The sequence below is a fragment of the Saccopteryx leptura genome, chromosome 2, assembly GCF_036850995.1.
Source record: "Saccopteryx leptura isolate mSacLep1 chromosome 2, mSacLep1_pri_phased_curated, whole genome shotgun sequence".
In the NCBI taxonomy this organism is placed as follows: Eukaryota; Metazoa; Chordata; class Mammalia; order Chiroptera; family Emballonuridae; genus Saccopteryx; species Saccopteryx leptura.
The window spans coordinates 20,399,760-20,407,809 of NC_089504.1; the positions used below are offsets into that span (position 1 = coordinate 20,399,760).

At 46.8% G+C, this 8,050-nt stretch overlaps 1 non-coding gene across 1 annotated transcript; it reads right to left on the minus strand.

Annotated features, from left to right (window-relative positions):
• Window positions 1-672: 672 nt before the first annotated feature.
• Window positions 673-748, minus strand: TRNAT-GGU (transfer RNA threonine (anticodon GGU)). The gene has a single exon. It is a non-coding gene; the product is annotated as a tRNA-Thr (tRNA).
• Between the last annotated feature and the right edge of the window lie 7,302 nt (window positions 749-8,050).

An 8,050-nucleotide genomic window follows, 5' to 3' on the forward strand; every position in this document is an offset into this window, starting at 1 on the left:
CTCCATTCACCTCCCTCTATCACTGTGCCCACCTCGTTGTATTGTAACTATCTAACTGCTCTTCTAGAGCAGTGGTCAGGGGAACAGGAAACCAGCACCCAAGCCTCCCCTCCCCAGTCTAGGACCCAGCCAATCAGCTCAGTGCTGGGCTCTGGGTGACCCCCTTTCTTGACCTTCCTTCCTGAGCAGCTTTGTGAGAGGAGGAGTCAAAAGGGCAAGTAGGAATCTGCTTCACTTACTCTGGTGTCACATTTTGTTTGCTGTCTGTCGGGTTTATAGAGTGCTTCCAAGTTCATTATCTCATTTTGATTTAGCAATAATAATAATAAATATATTAATAACCAAATTAATCAATATTATATTTGCAAGGCATTTTTTTTGTGTGTGTATTTTTCTGAAGCTGGAAACGGGGAGGCAGTCAGACAGACTCCCGCATGCGCCCGACCAGGATCCACCCGGCATGCCCACCAGGGGGCGATGCTCTGCCCCTCCGGGGCGTTGCTCTGTCGCGACCAGAGCCACTCTAGCGCCTGAGGCAGAGGCCAAGGAGCCATCCCCAGCGCCTGGGCCATCTTTTGCTCCAATGGAGCCTCGGCTGCGGGAGGGGAAGAGAGAGACAGAGAGGAAGGAGAGGGGGAGGGGTTGGAGAAGCAGATGGGCACCTCTCCTGTGTGCCCTGGCCGGGAATCGAACCCGGGACTTCAGCACACCAGGCCGACGCTCTACCACTGAGCCAACCGGCCAGGGCTCAGGGCATTTATTGAGGAATAACCATGTGAGGGACACTGAACTTAGCACATTATATAAATACATGCATTATCTCACTGAATCCTCAAAACGACCACACAGGAGGATAGGTCCATTTAACAGACATGGGAACAGGCTTTTGGAGTGGCTGAGCTAGGATTTAATCCAAGGTCAGTCTGACTCCGAGGCCTGTGTTTTGCTCTTCATCATGGGGCCGTACTGCATCTATTCATATGAGATTGAATCCCACAGAAAGGAAGTTGTCCCTGAAAATCTTCCACGGGCATCGCAGTCACAGCTCAGTGGGCTCCCCCTCCCTCCCCCACCTTATTTAACCTGAGATTGGTGGGACTCACCCTCAGTTTACTCACATGGTGGAAAGTGAAGTGAGTAAGCCACTGTTCTCTGTTCACATGGGTCTCAGGACCAGAATCCTGAATCTGGATCTTCGGAGCTAGGAGCCGGCCAGTCACCACACCGTTGCTACTCAGGTGAGATGGCCCCGGAGTCACCCAGGAGCCACCTCGGGTCCACAACTGAGCTGTGCAGTTCAGCAAGAGCCCAGGAAATTTCTGTGTGCGTTTAGGTGTGAGAAGCGCTGCCTATACCAGGATGCTTGAGTTGGAGTCCCGCCTCCACCTGTCTTAGCTTAAGACCCTGAGAGTGTCATCATACCTCATTTAACTTTTTTGCCATCTCTAAAATGGGATGAGCCAAGTAATACAATGTTTAAAACACAGCAACTTTAAATAATTATAATTAACCACGTATATTAGTTGCCTACAGCTGCCGTATCAAAGTGCCTTAAAACAACGGAACTTTATTTTCTCAGTCTTTGGAGGCCAGGGTTCAAGATCAAGGCATTGCTGGGTTGGTTCCTTCTGGACACTCTGAGAGAGGATCCATCACATGTCTCTCTGCTAGCTTCTGGTGGCTGTTGGCAATCCGTGGTGGCACTTGGCTTCTGCCAGCTTAACTCCGATCTCTGCCTCTCTCTGCACAAGGCCTTCTTCCATGTGTCTGTGTTAAATAGATATCTCCCTCCTGTCTTTTATAAGGACACCAGTCATCGGATTTAAGTCCCACCTTAAAATCCAGGATGATCTCAGCTCAGGATCTTCTACTCAATTATATCTGTAAAGACCCTTGTTCCAAATAAGGTCACATTCTTAAGTTCTGGGTAAACATGAGTTTTTTGTGTGTGGCGGGGTAGGGGGTGGGGAGAACACTATTCAACCCACTACAGCATGTTAAGTGTAGATTGTTTGCAATATAGTCCCACTTGGTCTCTTCCCTGTATCCATGCCCCTTGCAATGTGACTTTGCAACTCTTCCCATCAAGAGGTAGAGTCTACTTCCCCTCCCCTCCCCTTGAATCTGGACAGGCCTTGTGACTTGCTTTCCCAACAGAACATGGGACAATGATTGGAGTTTTAGTTATGAGCTTAGGCATCCAGAGTTGTTCTGCTCTCTCTCTCTCTCTCTCTCTCTCTCTCGGATTGCTGCCTCTACCGTAGAGCCAGGCCAAGTCCACCTGCAGGAGAATGAGCAGCCACACGGAGCAGAGAAGAGGATCCCAGCTGAGGCCAGCATAGCCAGCCATTCTCCAGCTGTTCCGCCTGCTGACCACAGACACATGTGTGAGCCTCGCCAAGATCAGCCAAGCAGGCTCAGATCAGCAGAACCACCCAGCTGACCCCAAAATGAGCATTTATGACTGTACGCCACTGAAATTTTGTGGTTCGTTATGCAGCATCATTGTGGCAATTGATAACTATTACATATTATCCTCTTAATAAAAATAAAATGTCATAACAGCATGTTTTAACCTAGTGGTTGTAATCTCGACATTGTATTTAAATCTACCTGGAATTAAGTCTTTGTTCCACAAGAACAAAGACTTCTTCTGTTTTATCTTCCACTGCATCCTCAGTTCTTACAATAATGTATGGCACTTAGTATGGCACTTTTGTTGTATGGGTGGATGAAATCCAGGTTCGGCTTCTAAAGGTTTTGCCTCCCAGCCTCAATTTTCTTACCTATTAAATGGGATGACACAGACCTGGGAGAGTTGACATGAGTGTTCAGTGAAGAAAGGAACATAATGTACTTGATACATACTAAGTTCCCAGTACATAGAAGCAAGTATTATTTAGAGTAGGGAAGTCAATCATTTGGGGCTATGGGGCCACAGAATTTAGAAAAATAAAACATTGATACACACACATGCACAAAATATTGTGCACAATTCCAGGGACTTTACCAATGCACTAAAGCAAGAGCCCCAAGTTTATAAATGTCAGTTATTTTTTATTAATAAGACTACATTGCTTGACCAGGTGGTGGCGCAGTGGATAGAGCATCGGACTGGGATGTGGAGGACCCAGGTTTGAAACCCCCAGGTCGTCAGCTTGAGCACGGGCTCATCTGGTTTGAACACAGGCTCACCAGCTTGAGCCCAAGGTCGCTGGCTCGAGCAAGGGGTCATTTGGTTTGCTAGAGCTCCCGGTCAAGGCACATATGAGAAAGCAATCAGTGAACAACTAAGGTGCTGCAATGGAGAACTGATGCTTCTCATCTCTCTCCCTTCCTGTCTGTCCGTCCCTGTCTGTCCCTTTCTCTGTCTCTGTCACACACACACACAAAAAAAGACTACCATTGGTAGCACCTAATAAATGCTTGATAAGAAGGTGCCACTGAATGAGTCAATGTGAAAGTGGATCATCTATCCCTGAAGCTCTTTGGCCATTGAACACTTTGGCCATGGTCAGGCCTTTCTGGCCCACCAACTGTAAGGAAAGAGGAATGACCTTGGCTTTTTCTGAAAAGCAAGAATAGGGCACAAGGCCTTCTCTACATGACCTGCAGAGGCCCCCGCAGTCAATCCCAGGCTGCTCCGCCCAACCTCCTCCCAGGCCCGCAGCTCTGCCCAAAAACTCCTCATTTCCTCCAGTTCCAACGTCGAACAGTGTGATTCTGGATGTAACTGCAATACCCTTCTTGCTACAGTGACTTTTAATTAGGCATCAAAAAGCCCTGGAGATCATACTGCTCCCTTGTAATGATGTGTTCCAGAAAATCACTGCCATCTGATTAAATTAAAGGAAGCTTGTTCACCTGATTCGTTAGGCATGTTTCAGTGGTGTTGAGAAGGCATCACAACCATCAGTGCTGTTATTGTTATTTACAGAGCGAGGAGCCAACTCACGTCCTTCCGGAAGGTTATTGATGAGACAAACTCGTTCTCATGGAATGGCTAGAATAGGAGAGGCTGAGAAAACGTGCCTGGAATTGGGACATACGAAATCCACCAACTGGAGTTGAAGAAGAAATATCTAACATTGGTTGAGACTATGCTATTTTGGGCTGAATTGTGTCCCATCCTTCCCCCCAATTTATATATTAAATTCTTAACCACAGTACCTCAGAATGTAACCATATTTGGAGATAGTCTTTAGATAGATAATTAAGTTAATATAAGATTTTTAGGGTGAGCCCTAATCCAATATGATTTGTGTCCTTGTAAGAAAAGGAAATTTGTATACAGACACACATACAGAGACAGAAGAAAGATCATGTGAAGACACAGGGAGATGCCTGACCAGGCGGTGGTGCAGTGGATAGAGCGTCGGACTGGGATGCGGAAGACCCAGGTTCGAGAACCCGAGGTCACCAGCTTGAACGCGGCTCATCTGGTTTGAGCCAAAAAAAGCCCACCAGCGTGAACCCAAGGTCGCTGGCTCCAGTAAGGGGTTACTCGGTCTGCTGAAGGCCTGTGGTCAAAGCACATATGAGAAAGCAATCAATGAACAACTAAGGTGTTGCAATGCGCAATGAAAAACTAATGATTGATGCTTCTCATCTCTCTCCGTTCCTGTCTGTCTGTCCCTGTCTATCCCTCTCTCTGACTCACTCTCTGTCTCTGTAAGAAAAAAAAAAAAGACACAGGGAGATGACAGCCGTCTACAAGCAAAGCAGACAGGCCTCAGAAGAAATCAACCCTCCTGAAACCTTGATCTCAGACTTCCAACCTCCAGAACTGTGAGAAAAAAAGTTCCTGTGGTTTAAGCCACCCAGTCTGTGGTACTCTGCTGTGCAGCCTGAGCAAACTAATACATACAGTGCATGCCAGAGGGGTGCTCAGCACATAGAATCTCATTTCATCCTCCCTTGCTCAAGTTCTTACCAGATGGCAAGTGGCAGAAGCAGGATTTGAACCCAGGTCCCTCTGACTCTGATGCCTGTCACCCACTGCCAAGCTGCATCAAAACTGAGATGAGAAAAGGCAGCCATTGGCCTGCGTGAATTTTCAAAATCTCTTCCAAGGTAAACAGTCTAGAGTTTGGTATGCCATGGAGGCTCAGACATATTTTTAGCAAGCTCTAGTGTCCATCATACTCTTGAAAGAGTGCCACCCTCACTAGAGATTCTTTTTGGAGTACAAGTGCTTCCATAAATCTTTGAGAGCTGTTAGAGAAGTTGCCTGGTGCTTCTACAGGAAAAATAAAGATCTGCCCCTGCAAATTGATGGCTTTTTTGCTCTTATTTAGTTATATATTTTTTTAGAGAGAGAGAGAGAGAGATTTGTTGTTATACTTTATTTATGCATTCATTAATTCATTCTCGTATGTGCCCTGACTGGAGATTGATTGAACCCACAGCCTAGGATGACACTCTAACTAACTGAGCTACCTGGCCAGGCCTGCTCTGTTGCTTATAGAATACTGTCAAAATTTCTCAGCCCAGCCATCATAACCCCATGTCTGTCCCTGCCTACTTCCTTTCTAGCTAAGTCTCTGGCCACATACCTGCTGAATCCAACAATGCAGAGTTTCTTTACTGTTCCCCAGACAACTTGCATGCTTTCCTGCCTCCATGTCTTTGAACAGGCTGTGCTTTCTGCCCAGACTGTCCTTCCCACTTTGTCCACTTGGTGACCCCCTACTCATCCTTCAAATGTTACCCTTCGAATGTCCCCTCTTTCAGGAAGCTTTTTTGACCTTCGCTGAAAGAATCAGGGGCTTCCTCCTGTGGGCACTTGTTATACTTTCTCCACCTTCTAGGTGACAGACACACCCTAAGGTGACCCCCACAATGAGTTACATCCTTGTACGATCCCTCCCCCTTCCGTTTGGGCAGAACCAATGACTTGCTTCTAACCACTAGTGTTTGGCAAAGGGGATAGACTGGCACTCCTTTGGGTAGGTTCCCTACCATGGCCAATGGGGTGACACTCCTAAGATTGCATTATGTGATGAAAGACTCCATTTCATCAGACTCTAGACAGAGACTCCCTTGCTGGCTTTGAAGAAGTCGGCTGTCATGCGTGGGCCACATGGCATAAAACTGTCAGTGGCTTCTAGGATCAGACAGAGGCTCCCAGCCAACAGCCAGCAAAAAGATGGGGCCTTCAGTCATTATGTCACAACAGAGGAACTCTTCCACCAATTGAAGGAACTTAGAAACGGATCCTTCCCTGGTCAAGCATTCAAATGAGAACACAGCCCTGCCAACACCTTAATTGTAGTTTGTGAGTTACTGAGAGAGGAACCAGCTAAACCAGGCCTGGACTCCTGATCCATGGAAACGGTGAGATAATAAATGTGTGTTGTTTAAGCCATCAGGTTAGTAGTGATTTGTTACACAGCACTGGCTAACCAATACACTCTGTTACAACACATAGCCAGTATCAGTCTTCATATGATATTCCCAAGTAGGGGGGAGCTATGAGAACAATGACAAGAGTTCAGCTTGCTCAACCCCCATCCAGTGCCTGGCACATAGGAGCCACTTGATACATGTTTGTTGAATGAATAAATGAATTACTTTTAAGGTTTCACCTGACTTTTAAAAAAAACACTCTGATTCTAGGATGTTGAAACTCCATTTACTGTTACCTTCATGGAAGGTTAATAAGAACATCAAATTTCCAAGGAGTAAAGAAGAATGCAGACAGCAAGCATTGTTCTGTAACAGCCATAGATCCTTTGACACAATTTGCCAAGCAGCTGGGTACACTGGGCCCTGGAAATGTAATAACAGTGTCTGCCGATTGTCTTTGAAAATGGTCAAAGTCAAAGGCAAAATCCCGAAACCTGCTGAAAGGCAGCTAGGACCATTAGCTGTTATTTGAAACCCAGAGGCGAAGAGACATTAAGAGCCTCAAACCAGTCAGAGGAAGAGTTATCTGTCAACCATGAAGCCAGGGACAGAATTCTAAATCTAAATTTGCCCAGAACCCCCAGAAAATGCTTTGTGTTTCTCCCTTCATCCATGACTTCCCCTCCTCTCCCTCCTCCTCTGTCGGAGAAACAAATACATAATTCTTAGGGCTGGAGAGGCCTGCGGACGACTGCCTGCCTCCGAGGCCCTCATTGTACAGATGGGAAGACCGAGGCTCAAGCAGAGAGAACTTGCCCAGCGGATACAGAGGTGGTTCGGAGAACAGCGCTGGTTTTCAGAATCCCCTGAAAACTAAAGTTAAAAATAAAAACAAAACAAAAGGCTTCCTTTGAGGATCCATGAGGAAATGAGGCAATTAACCAGAAATTCAAGCACCTCATGATAAAAACAAGAAGTGTCACAGGGACTATATAGACTAGGAAAGCTAAGGAGTCGTTTTCTCAAAGCAATTCTTACAGAAGCCTGGAGCAGCCCTGGTCCCAGGCGGTGTGCTTTTGTGCATTACCTTCATTAGCTTCCCAACCATTCCTTTTCCACAACCCCTTTCTTAGTTCTTTTTTTCATGAATGAAGAAACTGAGGCTCAGAGAGGTGACATGACTCCTCCATTACATAATCAGGAATTATTGAATGGAGTCTGTCTGCCATACTCTGCTGTGATGCCCAAAGGAGTGGGGGGGGAGGTTCAGGGAAGGGCATGCCAGCCGAGCCTTGCTTGGGACACTCACGCCAGACTCAGGACGCTCCCATCCAGCCACCCCTTACTTAGCACACTTGATGCACACAACACAGCAGCTCCGGACTGTCAGCTCCAGCAGGGCAGCAACCATGGTGGTCTCTGCTCTGCTGAATCCCCAGAACATCGCCTGGCAGGACGAAGGGGGAGCTAAGGAAAGTTTGAATGATGAACGATGGAAGGGGGTATGTGCATGAGTGGATGCCCCAGTTAGCCAGGCCGATGCATGCACGGCAAGGATATTTTTGCTGGGGGCTTCTCTAATCTGAACCAATCTAATCACACACTGGTGTGAGTGTGCCAGTCTAACCAAAATATAATCCCCTGACTAAAGAAGCTCTATCCAGACTTCCTAGCAATCGGATTACAACACAGCAGGCCTGAT